Here is a 20,683-nt window from a genome sequence, read left to right on the forward strand (position 1 = left end):
TGAGAAAACCCTATGTAGCAGTTGTACTCTGTAACACATGGGGTCGCTGTTGAGTCAGAATCAACTTGGAAACTTTTTTTAAAAAAAATTTTTTCCCTATAATTTATTGCAATTGGTAATTAGTTTGCTTACTTGTTTGTTTATAGTTTTTCTTCCACTTGACAAGAATACTTATTCTTCTTTCTTGTATCCCTAGGGCCCAGCTTCATGTCTAGCACATACTCAGTGCTCAATAAATGTTTTTTAATGAATCAATTCCTGTGTCCAAACAACCATAACGACTTTTAAAAAACAGCTTTATTAAGGGATAATTCACATACCATGCAATTCGCTCATTTAAAGTGTACACTTCAATGATTTTTAGTATATTCACAGATATGTGCAACCATCACCACAATCAACTTTAGGACATTTTAATTACCCCAAAAAGAACCCCATGCCCATCATTACTCATCCACCTACACCCCCCCAGCTCCCTGCCACGCCAGCCCTAGGCAACTACTAATATGCTTTCTGTCTCTATAGATTTCCCTATTCTGGACTTTCATATGAATGAAAGCATATAATTTGTGGACTTTTGTGACTGGCTTCTTCCACTCAGCATGTTTTCAAGGTTCATCCATGCTATAGCATGTTTCACTACTCCATTCCTTTTTAAGGCCAAATAATATTCCATTGTATGGTTATACAATGTTTTGTTTATCCATTTGTCTGCTGATGGACATTTGGGTTGTTTCCACCTTTTGGCTATTATGAATAATGTTGCTATAAACATTTGGGTACAAGTTTCTGTGTGGACATATGTTTTCATTTCTTTGGGTAGATACCTAGGAGTGGAATTGCTGGGTCATATGGTGTCTCAGTCACCTAGTGCTGCTATAACAGAAATACCACAAGTGGATGGCTTTAACAAAGAGAAATTTATTTCTTCAGAGTAAAGTAGGCTAAAAGTCCAAATTCAGGGTGTCAGCTCCAGGGGAAGGCTTTCTCTCTCTGTCAACCTTGTCATGAATCTTCCCCCAGACTAGGAGCTCCTCTGCACAGGGACCCTGGGTCCAAAGGATGCGCTTTGCTCCCGGCACTACTTTCTTGGTGGTATGAGGTCCCGCCGTCTCTCTGCTCACTTCTGTCTTTTATATCTCAAGAGATTGCCTCAAGACACAATCCAGTCTTGTAGACTGAGTCCTGCCTCACTAACACAACTGCCACCCATCCTCCCTCATGAACATCATAGAGGCAGGATTTACTACATATAGGAAAATCACACAATACCAGGAATCATGGCCCAGCCAAATTGATACATACATTTTTGGGGGTAATAATTCAATCCATGACATATGGTAACTCTATGTGTAATTATCTGAGGAACTGCCAGACTGTTTTCCAAAGTAACTGTGCATTTTAGATTCCCACAATCATTTTTTGAGGGTTGGCATTTCTCTACATTCTTGACAACACTTGTTATTTATCTGTCGTTTATATTTTAGGCATCTTTGTGGATGTGAAGTGGTTTCTCATTGTGGTCTTGATTTGCATTTCCCTGAAGACTAATGATGTTGAGCATCTTTTTAATGTGCTTATTGACCTTTGGATATCTTCTTTGGAGAAATATCTTTTCAGATCCTTTGCCCATTATTGTCTTTTTATTGAGTTGTAGAGCCATAACATCTTATTACATTAGCTTGTCTTGAGTTCATCCTCTCTGTGTCTGTCTACTGCCCATACTTTTGCTCATTTCATCGTCGTCTCTCTGAATCATTGCAGGAGCCTTCCATCTGGTCTCCTTGCTTCTTAACCTTAGCCCTGTTTTTAACTCAAATCTAAGCTTTTCACTTTTATACTTTAAACGCTTTACTCTTTCTCCATTGTCATACACTGGCTGTTGGACCTTGGACAAGCTCCTTAACCTCTCAGTCTCAACCTCAGTCTCCTCATCTGTGGAATGGGAGTAATAACTGCACCAACTTTACTAAATTGATGTGAAGATTAAGTGAGAAGCAATGCAAAGCATGTAGCACATGCCTAACACATCACAAGAGCTCCACGGATGTTAGCTTTCACTATGAAGGCTAGCATTTGTTTCCAGCTGAGGTGAGAGGCATGAGGCTATAAACATAAGTGCACTGTTAAGACTGGGAAAAACGTTTGAAAAATCACGTTCAAAGCCAACTTGCTCAGCAACTGTTAAAATGATTTTAAAAAAGCAAGTTTTCTTTGCATTTTGGTTTATTGAAGTTTGGAAAAAGCATCTATTCTCAAAGCATGAGTTTGCATGTCATCATATACACACTGAAAATACAAGTAGCCTCAAATTTATATTAAAATCATATCATTTGCACCATAGATGAAATCTTAAACATATAAATAAAAGAATGCATAGTAATCGTTGCTCAGAGTTGATGCTCTCAATTTCTGAAAACCTCTTAATCAGGAAATTAAAAAAAAAATTAAAAATGCATGGTAACACATTTCAGAGTGATTCCAAAATTTAATGTGTGCAAATTATTCATATATTCATAATTTTATTATAGCACATTAGATTTGGGTAATCAAGTGGAGGGTAAAGGGAACATCTATTAGCTGTTAAAAAAGCCCCATAAGTGAACTGAATTTAAATTTTGTAACCACCTTCCTAAAGAGCCTTGGTGGAACAGTGAGTAAGCACTCGGCTGCTAACCCAGAGGTCAGCAGTTCAAACCCACTATGCGGGAGAGAAATATGGCAGTCTGATTTTATAAAGATTAGTGCCTTGGAAACCCCATGGTGCAGTTCTACTTTGTCCATAGGGTCGCTATGTGTGGAACTGACTCTACGGGTCCAGTTATTGGTTAACCACTTTTTTATTGTCTTAGAGCTTTCATTGAGGTGCTAGCTATTTAACAACGTTGTCAGTCCTCACTGATTTGCAAGACCAAACTGGTGAGAACCTCTCTGTGTAAAAAAGCTTTCTTCCAGGAAGTCAGGCTTTCTGTAGAACTGAACCAAGCTGTGTGATATGGCCAGCTGTTTTTCTGAAGTGGCCTTTGTTTGGTTTGGAAAGTTTCAAAAATAATTCCAGCAAGGAAGGGAAGAAATGATTGAAAACGGAAATGCGAACTCGCCTTGATATTACAGCTAGCCCTGGGGAGCACCCAGCAAAACGAGCATGCATTTATTTATTAAAATTAGAAACTCTCCTAAAAGTTAGCAGGTGAAACAGAGAGGCTTTTGGCCAAAGGGCTGTAACCTGTTATTATTGTTTTATGCCATCAAGTTGATTCCAACTCATAGGGACCCCATGTGACAGAGTAGAAATGCCCCCATAGGATTGTCTAGGCTGAAATCTTTTTGGGAGAAGACTGCTAGGTTGTTTCTCCCACAGAGTGGCTGGTGGATTCGAACCTCTGACCTTTCAGGTAGCAGCTGAGAGCTTAACCATTGCACCACCAGGGCTCCTTGCTATGACCTGGGAGGGTAGAGTTGAGGCCTCAGGCAGCCACCTTTCTGCAAGGCACACACTGCTTATCCCTCCTCTGTGTGTGTGTGTGTTTTAGCGACTTTTCCACCTTGTGACAGATCTGTTTCTGAACCCATCACAACAGTAGTCGTGGGTCCTTGGGCTCCTAGAATCACTTGGGAGCTGGCAGAGACATTTGACAAGGAGACTCTGAGGAAGATTTTACTGACTCTGGGGAATGCACCAAACCAAAACCTGTTACCATAGATGATTCCCACTCATAGTGACCCTATAAGACAGAGTAGAACTGCCTTGTAGGGTTTCCAAGGAGCAGCTGGTGGATTTGAACTACCAATCTTTTTTTTTTTTTAAAAGCAAAAAGCAAGGAAAAGTGAGAATCAGACAAACATGCTGCCAGAGCCATGTCTGCCAGATGCAGTCATCAGTATATATTAACATTACAAATGGGCAAAACCATTGAAAGCTTCAACTTTTCACAGACTGGCTAGAAACTGCTAAATCATCGTGACTTTACATTTTGAATTGTCTTTCTTAATAATTATTGGTACAGGTTTCAATAATGATAGTCAGGAGGGGCTTCACTGGACCAACAAATCTTACTATTTACTAAATGCTAATAGAAAAAGAAAAGAGTGGAAAGTATGTGGGTCTGTTGTGCTGTTTACGATTTATGTGAAAGGTTCCCTAAAAGATGTTTTCCAAGATTGTCCTAGCTATTGTCTTTATACCTCAGGGCCCAGTTGATGTGTCTCTGTGAGTCCTTGTGTGCCCAGCTCCAGCTGGATCACATTTTAGGACAGGGAATAATGGCTCCAATATTATCTCCTAGATCATTCCCTCCTTTTGATCAGAGATTAGAGATAACATATCAATGATCAATACCTGGACTTAGTTGGGCTCCTAGATGGCAGCCATGGCAGGCTCTTTAAACTCACGGTGCTGGTTTTCCATCAGATACCATCTGGTTCCTCACCAGGATCTTAAGTAAGAGTGATGTTCTCATCAATCGCATTGCCAAAAAGAGCAGACTCAGTGTACACCTACGTTTTAGCCCGAGGCCTTGTTTTGCCTTTTAAGTGTGTAAGACAATAGAAGATAAGTTTTATTATGCCTAATACTATCAGGATGCAGACTAAGAATATTACTATCCCTTGTAACAGTGATTTAGCCCATGTACTTGTTCCTGACTTTAACCAACCAAATAAATATTGTGTTTGTGAGCGTGTTATAGTGCTTAACCAAGTAGCTTGCTGTCTAACTCTATGTATATCCAGTTTTACTTCTCCTGTGTTATTTGTCTGAATACAACAAGAGGTATTTGCTACAGCACAGACTGCACTTTCTTGGGCTAACAAAAATCTAAGGCTATTCTGTTATCTCATGTCACCTTGGCTTAATGAGGTCAGAGATCGACGTTGTGTTTCCATCCCATTTGCAATTTCATCTGCCATTTGTCCCACAGTAAATGATAAATTTCTTAAAGATATTTCCAATTCAATTATAGCATAAGTAGGAATTAAAGCTATCAACTCCACCTTGAGTGTTGTACCAATGGGTTTTCTTCTGACTCTCGTTTTACAATGTGGAACAAATTAACATTATGTTTCCAATATTTACTAGCGTCATTACTATGAATATCTAAAGGTAATCCTAAATAAACTGCCAATCTTTTGGTTAGCAGCCAAGCTCTTAACCACCGTGCCACCAGGACTCCTGGGGAATGCACCAGGCCGTGAGAATTGATCAATGACTTGGCCTGTCCCCAGTAGGAGAGGAAGACTTTCTACTGTGCTTTTTTTTCATCAGAAAGTAAAATCTTCTAAAATGTCCTTTTAGTTACACAAGTATACCTTCAAGTTATATACAATTAAAATAATACAGATAAATCAATAGACCTCCTTGGCCCTCTATGGAGTGCTGGTGGTACAGTGGTTAAGCACCTGGCTGCTAATCAAAAGATTGGTGGTTCGAACCCACCAGCCACTCCGCAGGAGAAAGATGTGGCAGTCTGCTTCCATAAAGATTTACAGCCTTGGAAACCCTTGGCAATGGGTTTTTCCTTGACCCTCTACCTTCTCTCTCGCCCCTCACTCCACCTGGGGACCCAGTTTTTCTCATTCCAAGTCATTAGGCATAAGAGTTATCATTTTGATGTTTCTCTCCCCAAGATATTTTTCTATGCATTTGCCATACGTGTACATACGGAAATGTATAGGGTCACACTGTGATTTTTATTTTAATTTTATTCTAAGTTATACGTGCTCATAACTAAGTTTAAGGGTCAAATCATTATACAAGACTTTTATGAAAGACAGAAGTCCCTGCTCCATTTCTGCCTCCCAGTTCTCACTTCTCTAAGGCGAACACTTTCAGATTTCTGAACCCTCCATATCTCTAAATAACACACTTGTACTTCAGAGTTTTTCCATTTTGGGGATTGTCTTTTGACTTACCAATGTGGAGGATGAAGTTTTAGTTCACCTTCATCTAGTCTTTCCCATAAGGTACTCGGTTGAACAGTGTCCCCCCCAAATTCATGTCTACCTGGAACCTCAGAATGTAACCTTATCACACACGGGCTTGATACCTCAACATCAGCACCTTCACCACTTCTGTCCTCCTAGTACAGTGATATCAAAAGTTTGGTTAGCTCAATATTCCATGTTGACATAACTATAGATATGGATATGCCTTTCATAGCTGAGCTATGTAATTTATTATGATTTATTTTTTGCCTGATTTTTATTTACTTCCTTGAAGCTAGTAACTGTCATGCTTTCCCGTGTACTTAGTTTTCTATGTTCTTATCATTAATGAAGCCGTGTGCTCTTTCCCAGCTGTCTCCACCTCCTCTTAATGTGGTCATGGGCATTAGGCTTTCCAATAGGCTCATCTTCTTGGAGGCTGCTCTCCAGGAGCCTGCTGACCTGCTCCATTCTGGATGGTTTTCTCGCTAAGCCCAAAGCACAGCTGTCATCCTAGGAACCCCCTAATCACCTTTTTAGGATTCCCTCCTCTTTTCTCTTGAGTTGGGTTTCCTGTTGCCTGGATCCCATACCTTCCTCTTTCTCGGTTGGCTGGTTGGTTGATTTATTTATTTCCTCTTCCAGTAGCTTTCTGAGAAAGGGCATATGGATAGATGTAAGTGGGATCTTATTTTACTTACCGTTCTGTTTTTTTACTTTTTTTACATAACATTGTGTTTTGACAGTTGGTGTGAATAATTTCCTCCTTATTTTAATGGTTGAATAGATAATAGAAGCACTCTTAACGGGCAAAATTGGTAACACAGTTAGTTACTTAATTAAAAATTAGAATAATACAAAAGACATATCATGTGTATTAGCTTTCTAGATGTGCCATAACAAGTTACCACAAACTGGGTGGCTTAAAACAACATAAATTTATTTTCTTACAGTTCTGGAGGCTGGAAGTCTGAAATCAAGGTGTCGGTGGGGCCACGCTTCCTCTGAAAGATCTAGGGGAGAATCCTTTCTTGCCTCTTCCTAGTGTCTGACGGTTGCTGGCAATCCTTCATGCTCCTTGGCGTGTAGACCCATCAGTCCAATCTCTGCCTCCATCTTTGAATGATATTCTCCCCATGTCTCTGTGTTGTCATATGGCCACCTTCTAATAAGGACACCAGTCATTGGACTTAGAGCCCATCTTAACACAGTGTGACCTCCTCTTAACTAATCACATCTGCAAAGACCTATTTCCAGATAAGGTCACATTCTGAGGTTCCAGGTGGACATGAATTTTGACAGGACACTATTCAACCCTGTATACTTTGGCAAACACTACCTCAAGGCTCACCGATTCCATTCCCTCCTAGGAAGACTGCATTTACCAGCCTCTCTTGCAGTTATGTTGGGGGCCAAGTAACAGGGATTGGCCACAGGCATGCAAGTAGAAGTGATATATGTCACTTCCAGGCCTAGCCATCAAGCCCCTGTGTGATCTTCTATATAGTCTCTGTTCCCTCTCCACAGTGACTGTGCAGGCCACATGTTGGAGGTGGAGGCGTCAGGATGGAAGGAGCCTGGGCCCCTGATTCACTATGAGTCCATACTTTATTAACAAATAAATAAATAAATAACTGGGGAAGAAAAGAAAACTGTTCTTTACAGTATAATGCCGACTCTTACCTGTATAAGGAATTCCAAGAACTGCAATGCCACTCCTAAATTCAGCATTGTAATTTGATGATCCTGTTCAAATTTTCACGTTGAGTGCACAGCCTCCGGGCGCTGGTCGTGGTGCAGCTCCCCAAGCTCACAGTCTTTGATCTGGATTACACAATCAGCCTTTCTGGGTTGACACGCACATAGACCCCATTCCACAAGAGCCGTGATGGAACTGAACAAGATAGCGAGGGTTGGACCGTCCGACTATACCCAGATGGGCCTGAGACCCTGGAACGACAGCAGGGCCTGGGGGTGCCCATCGCGGCTGCTTCCCAGACAGGTGAGACTGAAGAGGCCAGCCAGCTGCTGGAGCTCTTTGCCCTAGTCAGATACTTTTTTCACTGGAATATCTATCTAGGCAGCAAGGTCATACACTTTTAGAGGTTGCAGCAGAAGACTGAAGTTCCTTTCTCCCAGATGATCTTCTTTGATGATGAGAAGTGGAACACTGTGGACGTTAGCAAACTGGGTCTTACCTGGGTTCACATTCAGAATGCAATGAATCTTCAAACCCTAACTCAAAGGTCAGAGACATTTGCAAAGGCCCAAGTTGAGCCCTGAGGTTCAACTCTGTGGATAAGTCTCATTCAAGGCATAAAACAGGAAGGCATTTCCACGTGCATTTATAAATTATTAAAGTATATTTGTGTGTAATAGAAGAAACCCCCCCGCCTCAAAAAAAATTTCATATTGATGGGACTGAGTTCCTATCAGAAAAATCCAGAAGTAGCTCAATTGTATTGATCAGGACTCTTTAATATGCAAAGAACAGAAAACAACTCAAATTTTTTAAAGGAAAAGAATTTATTGGCACATGTATCTGGAAAGTCCCATAGGCATTGCTGCACCCAGGAGCTCAAATGGGTAAAGATTTTCATTAAATTTATCTTCTCCCCAAAATACTGAGATTTGTTAAAGGGGGTAAAATACTCATTGGCTGGAGAAATATCTTGATTTGTCATAAGTGCTTGTACATTTTAGCTTATCATATGTACATCTCTAACAGCATTTCTAGAAATGGATTCCTTGGAACCAGCCACTTCTCCCAATAGGTGTTCCATGGGAAAGGGTCCCATGGTCACACAAGTTTGGAAAACACCAGAGCCCACAGAATCCTGCATTGCAGGATATTCTCAGAACATTTAATATATGAACATGCATTATAGCTCTCCAATATACAGGCATGCAACACTTGCCAAAACTTATTTGAATGTGAAAATTTTTTCTCATGGAATATCTTTTTCATCAAAAAATATTTTGTTGCTGTTGAGAATATACACAGCAAAACGTACACCAATTCAACCGTTTCTACATGTACAATTGAATGATTATCGATTACATTGTGCACCCATTCTCACCTCCTTTTCTGAGTTGTTCCTCTCCCATTAACATAGACTCACTGCGCCCTAAAGTTCCTATCTAATCCGTCAAGTTGCTGCTGTCACTTTGATCCCATATAGATAGTTCTTAAAAGAGCATAATGCTCAAGGCATACTTTTTTTTACTAGTTAAGCTACACTATTGCTTGGTTTTAAGAAGACTTTGGGGGATATTTTTGGTTTAAGGTTTAAAGATAATTTCAGGGCAGTAGTTTCAGGGGTTCATCCAAGCTCCATGGCTCCAGAAAGGCTGGAATCCATGAGAATCTGAAATTCTGTTTTGCATTTTCCCCCTTTTGATTAGGATTCTTCTGTAGAATCTTTCATCAAAATGTTCAGTAATGGTAACTGGAACCATCCAGTTCTTCTGGTCTCATGGCAAAGGAAGCAGTTGTCCGTAGAGGAAATTAGCCACACATTCCATATCCTCCTCCTATTCCTGACTCTCCTTCTTCTTCTGTTGCTCCAGGTGAATAGAGACCAATTGTTGTGCCGTAGATGGCCTCTTGCAAGCTTTTAAGACCCCAGGCACTAAGCAATGAACTAGGAGGTAGAACAGCATCACTAAACACATCATTAGGCCAATTAACTGGGATGTCTCATGGAACATCTTTTTTTTTTTTTTCAATTGTACGTTAGATGAAGGTTTACAGAGCAAATTAGTTTCTCATTAAATAATTAATACACATATTGTTTTGTAACACTGGTTGCCAACCCCACAACATGTCAACACTCTTCCCTTCTCGACCTTGGGTTCCTCATTACCAGCTTTCCCGCCCCTCCTGCCTTCTCGTACTTGCCCCTGGGCTGGTGTGCCCATTTAGTCTTGTTTTGTTTTATGGGCCTGTCTAACCTTTGGCTGAAGGGGGAACCTCAGGAGTGACTTAAGTACCAAGTTAAAAGGGTGTCTGGGGGTTACACTCTTGGAGTTTCTTCAGTCTCTGTCAGACCAGTAAGCCTGGTCTTTTTTTGTGAGTTAGAATTTTGTTCTACATTTTTCTCCAGCTCTGTCTGGGACCCTCTGTTGTGATCCCTGTCAGAGCAGTCAGTGGTGGTAGCTGGGCACCATCTAGTTGTGCTGGACTCAGTCTGGTGGAGGCTGTGGTAGTTGTGGTCCATTAGTCCTTTGGACTAATCTGTTCTCCTGGAACATCTTTTGGGGCTAGCGTTCCTTAAAACTCAATTTAGGAAAGGCTGATCTCTGGCTATGAATGAGGTACCCTTGAACGCTAGGCAGTTGTGGAGCAAGGAATGGGGAGTGACTGCTTTATGAGCATGAAGTTTCCTTTTGGGGTGATGAAAATGATGTGGAATTAAGTATTTGTGATCAGTGCACAACATTGTGAATACACTAAAATCCACCAAATTGTACACTTTGAAAGGGTAAATTTTATGGTATGTGAATAAAGTGGTTATTAAAATAAAATAATTGGGAGAAAGATGTGACGATCTGCTCTCATAAAAATTACAGCCTAGAAAACCCTATGGGACAGTTCTGCTCTGTCCTATGGGGTTGCTATGGGGCTATAGGTCGGAATCGACTCACGGCACACAACCACCAGGAAGTGCCAGGTACTGAGCCACGGTGGTGTACCAAAGTAATTCTAAACACTATCCGTGATAAAATACTCTTCCTCTCTGGGGTGGACCACTCCACGCTCCAACCCTCATCATGGCTGTTCTAAATACTATCCCATTTAACCTTCATCACAACCCATGTGATAGTTAATATCATGATCACTTCCCTTTTAGAGAAGTAACTGAAGCTCAGACAAGTTAAAGAAATCTGACCAAGGTCACATACTAGTAAGGGGTATTGCCAGGATCCGATGTAAGACCGCCTGATTCCAGAGCCCCTATGCATGAACCACGTTGCTGTTACTCCGCACAGTAACGCCCCCTGTTGTTTGAAGTTGCTCTTGCGTCTAAATGTGAGCAGAGGTCAGGAAAAGAAGGCAAGTGTTAGAAAGGCAAAGCAAAAGGAGATGCATGGTGCCTGAGGTTGCGTTCTGTGCCCGCCGCCCCGAAAGGGGCCCAGGTACCTTGGATCATGGCGGGGATCAACTGTGCATACTTAATCAGAGGCATCTGTTCCGGGGCTGCGTGTGCCCCCGAGAGGAACCTCCACGGAGGATGATTGTGATAAAGTGGCAATGCAAGCATGTCGTATCACAGAACACAGTCACTGGGGCTTTGGATTCCTGCTCCACATCAGTTTCATAACCATGGTTTGTACCTAAGTCTCCATCATTGAGAAAAGAAACTGAAGCAATTGTGAAGAATGCTCTTGCTTCAGACATTTGAAAGATTTCACAACAGAAGTAGAGGAAAACATGGTCTCACTCTGCTAGTCAATTCATCTCATCGCAAGTGTATTAAAGTTGTACCTTAGGAAAGTATTTTCCCAAAAGTACCGGAGAGACTGTAACAGTTCTTGAACTTGACAACTTGGTAGGAGAGAGAAATAACCAGTAAATAATTATATCATCTTTTTTTTTTTTTTCTTAAACGACAGGACTTTTATAAGCTATATTCTTGGCATGTCAATCTATACCTTAATCTTTTTGTGGTATAATATGTACAGGTTGTAAGGTTCTACATAATATTATAAATGATTTGTAAGTGAATATTCGTGTCATGGTACAAGATCCACAATTTGTAATAACAATGTTCCTGCTATTCATCAAGGTGATGTGGAAGTTGTAGATTATAAAATTATTCAAACTTTTAAAATATTATAATAGCTAGTTCTTAGAGATTATGTCCTATATCCCAGGACCTATAGTAATTGTATTACATAGATTGCCTGGCGATAGCCTTACATCAGCCCTATGGAGTAGATACTCCTGTTAACCTGTTACCGTCAAGCTGATTCCGACCCATAGCAACCATATAGGACAGAGTACAACTGCCCCATAGGGTTTCCAAGGCTGTAAATCTTTAAGTAAGCAGACTGCCACATCTTTCTTTGTGGAGTAGCTGGTAGGTTCCAACTGCAGACGTTTTGGTTAACAGCTGCCTCCTACTATAGGGAAGGAGATTTGCAAGGTACTACCTCTAAGAGTTACAGAGCTAGAAGTTAAACTAGCTAATTCTAAAGACCGTGATCTTAACCTGTACACCATACTGACTTTATTCTAAATGTTATCAGTTGAGGTATTAAATAATTTGTATTTTAATTGTCAGAAAGTTTAGAAAAATGTTGATGATTTAAACTCAAGGTTTTTCAAACCGTCTGCTACTAATACATACTAATACTGTTTTAAGTACTTTATATTTTTAAAAATCACCTGAAAATGTCCATTTACAATTTCATAATTAAAGTAATTTTTTGTTGTTACAAAGTAACATATTGATTGGGAAAATTAATTACATAGGCAGAAGTTAAGAATTACCTATTAAAGCATACCTAAAGGTAAGCTTTCTTAATAACCAGTTATTGAGTTGATTCCAAGTCATGGTGACTCCATGTGTGTCAGGTATAACTGTTCCTTGGGTATTCAATGGCTGATTTCTTAGAAGTAGATTGCTAGGCTTTTCTTTGGAGGTGCCTGTGGGTGAACTCAAACCTCCAACGTTTTGGCTAGCAGCCAAGCACGCCATCAGTTTGCACCACCTAGGGACTCCCAGCTTTCTTAATACCTTAGTATAAATTTTTTCATATATTTTTATACTGAAGTTTCTATTTAATAGTATGACACTTTTATAATATGTGCAAGTTGGAGAAAATATAATGAACCCCCATATACCCATTATCCAGTTTCAAGAGTTGTTGTGATTTTACTACATTGCTTCATCTTTCTTCTGTCCCCACCTTTATTTTTGCTCAGGTATTTTAAAGCAAACCTCAAACATTATGTCTTTTCATCCCTACATCCTTCAGTATGCAGCTCGATAATGTATGAACATTTTCTCATGTAATCACACCTACCAGAATGAACAATAATTCCTTGGTATCTCCTAATATCCAATCCATATTCAAATTTCTCTAATTGTCTCAAAATATCTTTTTAGTTTGTGTTAATCAGGATCCAAATAAGATCTTTCCATCATTATATTTTAAAAAGAAAGAACAATAATTCACATATTTTTTCACTGAAATTGTTTTATTTTCTAAAATTTGCTGATAAGAATTTAAATTATTATACAGTAAAATCGACTGCATGTGTGTGTACAGTTTCATGAATTTTAGCACATGTACTCAAAGGCACAAATCTGCTGCGAAAGACCTCTTTAAAGTGTTGAAAAGCAAAGATGTCACCTTGAAGACTAAGGTGTGCCTGATCCAAGCCATGGTGTTTTCAATCAGCTCGTATGCATGCGAAAGCTGGATGAAGAATAAGGAAGACCAAAGAAGAATTAACACCTTTGAATTGTGGTGTTGGTGAAGAATATTGAATATACCGTGGACTGCTAAAACAATTAACAAATCTGTCTTGGAAGAAGTACAACCAGAATGCCCCTTAGAAGCAAAGATGGCAAGACTACATCTCACATACTTTGGACATGTTATCAGGAGGAATCAGTCCCTGGAGAAGGACATCATGCTTGGTAAAGTAGAGGGTCAGTGAAAAAAAGACCATCAATGAGATGGATTGACACAGTGGCCGCAGCAAGGGTATTAGTTCAGGCCTATTCCTGCAAGACCCGGGACTTCTCTGATAGGCAACTTTGGTTTGAGAATGCCACATCAGACTGGCCAAACCTTCCTTGGAATTGTGCTGGCGTCAGACCCGCATCACTACGTCGCAGTCTGAAGACTCTTCCCCCTTCTCCAGCTTCTTTCCTTTATTCTTTTCTCTCTTTCTCTTTTTTTAATTGAGATGAAATTCACGTAACATAAAATTAACCATTTTAAAGTATACAATTCAGTGATATTTAGTACATTCTCAGTGTTATGTAACTAACACCTCGCTCTAGTTCCAAAACATTTTCATCTCCCCACAAGGAAGCCCATGCCTGTTAGCGGTCACTTCTAGTCTACTCTCCCCCTCAACCCTTGGCAACTACCAGTCTGCTTTCTGTCTTCGTGGATTGGTGTCCTCTGGACATTTCATGCAAATGGGGTCATACAATATGTGGCCTTTTGTGTCTGACTTCTTTCACTCAGCATGATGTTTTCAAGGTTGTTCCTTTTATAGTTTACAGGTGTTTTCCCCAATAAGTCTCTTGCAGTCTAATTCCAACTTGGTGACTGCTTTTTTTAGTTATTTAATTTTATTTTTAGTGAAAATATACACAGCAAAACCCACTCCCATTACGCAGTTTCTAGACATAATGATCAGTGACATTGGTTACATTCTTCACATTGTGTCAACATTCTTGTTGTTTCTGTCCTAATTGTTTCACTTCCATTGACTTGATCTGCCTGCCCTCTGACTTTGTCATCTATGCTTTAAATTAGCTATTAACTCTTTGGTCTCATATAGATATATTTTTTTAAACACAATACTCATGGGTGACAACCTTTACTCTTTGAGCTAAACTGTTCTTTCATTTAAAGGGGACTTCAAGGGGTAGTTTTAATTCAAGGTTTGAAGAGCAACCAAGGGCCATAGTCTTGGGGATTCCCCCAGGCTCAGTAGGTCCAGTAAGTCTGGATTCTTTAAGAATTTGAAGTTTTTGTGCAAGGAAAGGTCATGGAAACTCCATAGATACATCCAAACTCCCTGAGGGACTGAATTGCTGGGCGGAGGGCTGTGGGGACCATAATCTTAGGGAACATCTAGCTTAACTGGCATAACACAGTTTATAAAGAAAATGTTCTACATTCTACCTTGGTGAGTACATCTGGGGTCTTAAAAGCCTGTGAGCAGACATCTAAGATACTCAACTAGTCTCACCCCTTCAGGAGCAACGGAGAATGAAGAGACCAAGATACAAGGAAATGATTAGTCCAAAGGACTAATGGACCACAGCTACCAAGGCCTCCACCAGACTGAGTCCAGTACAGCTAGATGGTGCCCAGCTACCACCACTGACTGCTCTGACTGGGATCACAATAGAGGGTCCCAGACAGAGCTGGAGAAAAATGTAGAACAAAATTCTAACTCACAAAAAAAGACCAGACTTACTGGCCTGAGACTGGAGAAACCCTGAGAGTATGGCCCCCAGACACCCTTATAGCTCAGTACTGAAGTCACTCCCGAGGTTCACCCTTCAGCCAAAGATTACACAGCCCCATAAAACAAAATGAGACTAGTGGGGCACAACAGTCCAGGGACAAGGACTAGAAGACAGGAGGGGACAAGAAAGCTGGTAATAGGGAACCTAAGGTTGAGAAGGGACAGTGTTGACATGTCATGGGGTTGTTAACCACTGTCATAAAACAGTATGTGTACTGTTTAATGAGAAACTGTTCTGTAAACCGTCATCTAAAGTACAGTAATTAAAAAAAGAGAATTTGAAGTTTTGTTCCATATTTTCCTCTCCTTGGGTTCCTGATCAGAACATTCAGTAGTGGTACCCTGGCACCATCTAGTTCTTCCGGTCTCAAGGTGGAGAAGGCAGTGGTTCAAGTAAACAATTAGTGGTGACTGCTTTTTGGAGGATACAACTAACCTGGGAGTTTCTCTTTCTCTGATCTCACCCTCTTTTTAGTCTCTATCTTGTTGTTAGTCAAGTCAGCTCTGCCTTATGGCAGTCTTACGTAAAACAGTTTGAAACCTTGCTCAGTCCTGCACCATCTTCATGATTATTGGTATGCTCAAGTTCATTGCTGCAGCCACTGTGTTCTTTGAGTGCCTTCCAACCCAGGGGGCTCACCTTCCAGCATTATACTGGACAATGTTCTGTTGTGATCCATAGGATTTTCATTGGCTAGTTTTCATAAGCAGATCACCAGGCCTTTCTTTCTAGTCTCTCTTAGTCTGGAAGCTCTGCTGAAACCCGTTCACCATGGATGACCCTGCTGGTATTTGAAACCCTGATGGCATAGCTATCAGCATCATAGCAACATGGAACCCACCATTTTAGGACAAACTGATAGACGGGTGGTAGGTCTCTATCTTAGCACTATGTTTTTTCCCTAATAGCACTTTGACAACTGTATGTACTTTATTACTTTGATTAACTTTTTTCCTGTTTCCACATCAACTATAAACTCTATTAGGGCAGGGGCCACATCAAACTGGTTCACTGTGGACCCTTGGTGCCTGGCATAGTGCCTAGCATATGCCAGGCACACGATAAACATTTATTGAATGGAGGGATTTTTCTCTGCCTTTAAAATCATCTGATGCTGCAGGTACCACTCTCAGCATCCTCTGTGTCTTGTGGTTGTTGGTGTTTAAAGTGGAGATAAATATATAGAGACCAAAGTTGATTAGTGCTTACCGGGGGCGGGAGGGAGGTAGAGCCATTGTTTAGGAAGCAGTGAGTTTCTGTTTATGGTGATGGGGAATTTGGCAACAATTATGGGTGATGGTTGTACAACGTAATTAATGTCATTTATATCACAAAATTGAACACTTGAAAAATGCTGAATTGCCGATGTTGTGTTATATATATTTTTACAACAGTAAAAAAATTAATAGAGCGTGTGTGTGCACGCACACACACACACACACACACACACAAAGTGGAGACAAAAAGTGTCATAGGCATAAGACAGTGATTATTAAAAAAAAAAAAAAAATCAAAGCTCCCCGACATGGGGCACCTTACAATTGTGATCAGTCAGGACACCCTGGAAATCAGAGTGAGGCCACTTTGCAAACTTCTAGAGAGTTGACAGAACTTGGCACTTCTGATAGTGCTGAGAGAAAGCAGGAGTTCAGAGGAGCTGATCTTCAAAGGGAATCTTCATGGAAAGCTAAGAAAGGGGCTGGAGAATTTGGCCCCCGAATCAAATTAGCCTTTTCATGTCCACGAGCAAAGAAGACTTCCGAGGGATGTGCAGAGATCTGAGGGGGAGAGAAGGAAGAAGAACACATTGGCATTGGTTCCTGCTGTTGCAGGACTAGCTCAGCATGGCTGCTGAGTGCCAGCTTCATTATATCCTGGCTCCGAGGTCTTTCATCTCCAGCTCTCCTAAGCACAAGGCCAGCTTCCCTCGGGCTCTGTTTCAGGTTGAAGAAGAAACTATAAACCGTCTGCAGTTTATGGGTACACCAGAAGGCCAGTAGTTCTGGCTTGGTGTTTGTTGTTCCTTTGTGTTCTTGTTAGTTTTGTGCTCCTTTGAGGTTCCTTTCATTGCGGACTGCAGTACACTAGAAATGGCTTGTTCAGTAATATTTAGTTATTATAAGGGAGTTTTTAGTACCTTTGAGGATGTTATTACACCAACGCCCCCATCACAAACTATTGAAAACCCTTGTTTTAAAGCCAAGATGCTGCTGTTTTAGTGTTGCTCCATACAGTTCCATAAGCGGTCTTTCAGAGACGGAGGGAATCATGGAGATAATCTTGTATAATTTTTCCCGAATTGTGTTCCACAAAACAGATGTTCCTAAATGTTCACAGGTGGCCCTTGAAAAAAGGGATTCTACGACCAAGTAGAGGGCAGTGGTGGTTCAGTGGCAGAATTCTTGCCTTCCATGCAGGGGACCCAGGTTCAATTCCCAGTCAATGCACCTTGAGAACAGCTACCACTTGTCTGTCAGTGGTGGCTTGCATGTTGCTATGATGCTAAACAGGTTTCAGCGGAGCTTCCAGACTAAGATGCAGTAGGAAGAGAGGCCTGGTGATCTACTTCTGAAAATCAGCCAGTGAAAACCCTATGGATCACAATGGTCTGATCTCATTGTGCACGGGGTCGCCATGAGTCCAGGCAACTCTATGACAGCTAACAAAAATAATGACTAAGTAGGTTTGATGAAAGGCAGCATACAATATCACCCTCTTGGAGAATCCAAGTGTAATGGTTAAGATTGTGTGTCAACTTGGCTGGGCCATGATTCTCAGTGTTTATATGTGATCACTCCCATGATGGAATCTGCTGTGAGTAGCTAATCCGTTGAAAGGAGTTTCCTTGGGGGTGTGGTCTGCATCCAAATATAAGCAGGCATTTTGGCTTTTTGCTCACTCTGGATCTTGTGGCTGCCTCCTGTTCGTCTGACCTCTGGTTCTTGGGACTTGAGCTATCAGCTCATCCGCCTATCTTGGGATTCATCGATCTTCACAGCCTGTGAGTGGGAGCCCTGCTCTCCAATCTGCTGATGTCGGGTTTGCCAGCCCCTGCAGGTATGTGAATCGAGAGAAGCCTCTATCCAGATCCACAGACTTGGGACGTTCCAGCCTCTACAATCATGTGAGCCATTTCCTTGATATAAATATCTCTCTCTATATATTTATACGCTTTACTGGTTTTGCTTCTCTAGATAACCCAGCCTAAGACACCAAGTATACTTAATATAGTAAAGTTTGAGGTGCCTATTAGACTTTGATGTGGGAGAAAGATGTGGCAGCCTGCTTCTGTAAAGAGTTACAGTCTAGGAAACCATATGGGGAAGTTCCACTCTGTCCTATAAGGTGGCTACGAGTTGGAATCAGCTTGACAGCAATGAGTTTGGTTTTTTAACTAGACTTTGAAGTGGAACTATCAAGTAGGCAGTTGGTATGTGGGTCTGGATTTCAGGGGCAAGGTTGGAGTTGGATAATACATTTAGGAATTAACACATTTAAAACCAAAGAGGCAGATGAGATTGTTAGGGAAGAGTTAGAAGAAATAAGAGAGAGTATAAGGTCTGGAGCTGCTGTACCTCTCTTGTCACCATGAGGGAAGGACCTGAGAATGGAGCCAAGACCCAGAAGATGGCTTTGCTGAGTCAAGTGACAGAGAGAAACCATTTTAATTGAGCCCTGCACTTCTGATTGCCTTCTGGACATCTCTATATGGATGTCTCACTCAGTATGGTTAAAAGCAAACTCAAATGATTCCATTTATGTGAAAGAAATGTTATTATTGTTAGTTGCCATCCTGTTAGATTCCAACTCATGGCAACCCCATGTGTGTCAGAGTAGAACCGCACCCCATAGGGTTTTCAAGGCTCTGATCTTTCAGAAGCAGATTGCCAGGCCTTTCTCCTGAGGTGCCTCTGGGTGGGTTTGAACAACCAATCTTTCTGCTAGTAGTTGAGCGCTTAATCGTTTGCCCTACTTAAACCAAACCCATTGCCATTGAGTCGATTCTGACTCATAGCGATCCTATAGGACAGAGTAGAACTGCCTCATAGAGTTTCCAAGGCTGTAATCTTTACAGAAGCAGACTGCCACATTTTTCACCTGTGGAATGGTTGGTAGGTTTTGACCCACCGACTTTTCAGTTGGCATCTGAGCACTTAACTACTGTGCCACCAGGGACTCTCAAAAGGAAAAATAAACTATATAAATCTATATATAGAGAGAGAACTTTCTAGAAAGATATATATCAGGGCTTGGCCAAGCAAAATACATCAGCAAAAATGTTAATCAACCTCTGTAACACCCAAAAATGTTATTAGTTGTTTCTGGATGATAGGACGATGAATAGTTTTTCTATCTGCTCATTTGTATTTTCTAATTTTCCCACAATGGAGAATGGATTGCTTTAATAATAGTAAAATATCCCAAATCTATCTTCCTTCCAACCCTCTTGCCAATTTAGCTCTTTCTCCAGACTTCCCTGTTTCTGTCAGTGGCACAGCAATTCTTCCTAGGTTCAAAACCCCATAGTCATTTTTGATAACTCCTTCTCTCTCTCACCTTCTATCAAGACTTTTTATGGAAAAGGAAGAGGCCCCAGATAAGTAAAGCACTATTGAAGAAGAATAAACTGGGAGGAACTTGGACTACCTGACCTCAGAACCTACTATACAGCTACGATAGTCAAAACAGTCTGGTACTGGTGCAATGACAAAAACATTGACCAGTGGAACAGAATTGAGAACCCAGATAGATGTAAATCCATCCACCAATGGTCACCTCATCTTTGACAAGGGCCCAAAAGTCCATCAAATGGGGAAAAGACGGTCTTTTTAACAAATGGTGCTGGTAAAACTAGATGTCCATCTGGAAAAAAAAAATGAAACAAGACCCATACCTCACGCCATACACAAAAACTAATTCAAAATGGATCAAAGACCTAAATATAAAACTAAAAACTATAAAGATTATAGAAGAAAAAATAGGATCAATGCCAGAGGCCTTAATACACAACATTAACAGGATATAAACCATAACTAACAACACACTAACTCCAGAAGATAAGCTAGATAACTGGGATCTTCTAAAAATTAAACACTTATGCTCTTTAAAAGACTTCACCAAAAGAGTAAAACAAGAACCTACAGATTGGGAAAAAATTTTTGGCTACGACGAATCTGACAAAGGTCTAATCTCTAAAATCTACATGAAAATCTAACACTTCTATTACAAAAAGACAAATAATCCAATTAAAAAATGGGCAAAGGAAATGAACAGACACTTCACCAAACAAGACATTCAAGCAGCTAACAGACACATGAGGAAATGCTCATGATCACTAGCCATTAGAGAAATGCAAATCAAAACCACAATTAGATACCATCTCACCTCGGCATTACTGGCACAAATCAAAAGAACAGAAAATAACAAATGTTGGAGAGGCTGCAGGGAGATTGGAGCTCTTATGCACTGCTGGTGGGAATGCAAAATGGTACAACCATTTTGGAAAAGGATATGGTGCCTCCTTAGAAAGCTAG

The 20,683-nt window shown here is 40.7% G+C and overlaps 1 pseudogene; it reads left to right on the forward strand.

Moving 5' to 3' along the window:
* Positions 1 to 8,198, forward strand: part of LOC101361761 (magnesium-dependent phosphatase 1 pseudogene) — a 78,519-nt pseudogene extending 70,321 nt beyond the window's left edge.
* The last annotated feature ends 12,485 nt before the right edge of the window (positions 8,199 to 20,683 follow it).

This window comes from Trichechus manatus, unplaced genomic scaffold, assembly GCF_000243295.1.
Source record: "Trichechus manatus latirostris isolate Lorelei unplaced genomic scaffold, TriManLat1.0 scaffold00024, whole genome shotgun sequence".
Taxonomy (NCBI): domain Eukaryota; kingdom Metazoa; phylum Chordata; class Mammalia; order Sirenia; family Trichechidae; genus Trichechus; species Trichechus manatus.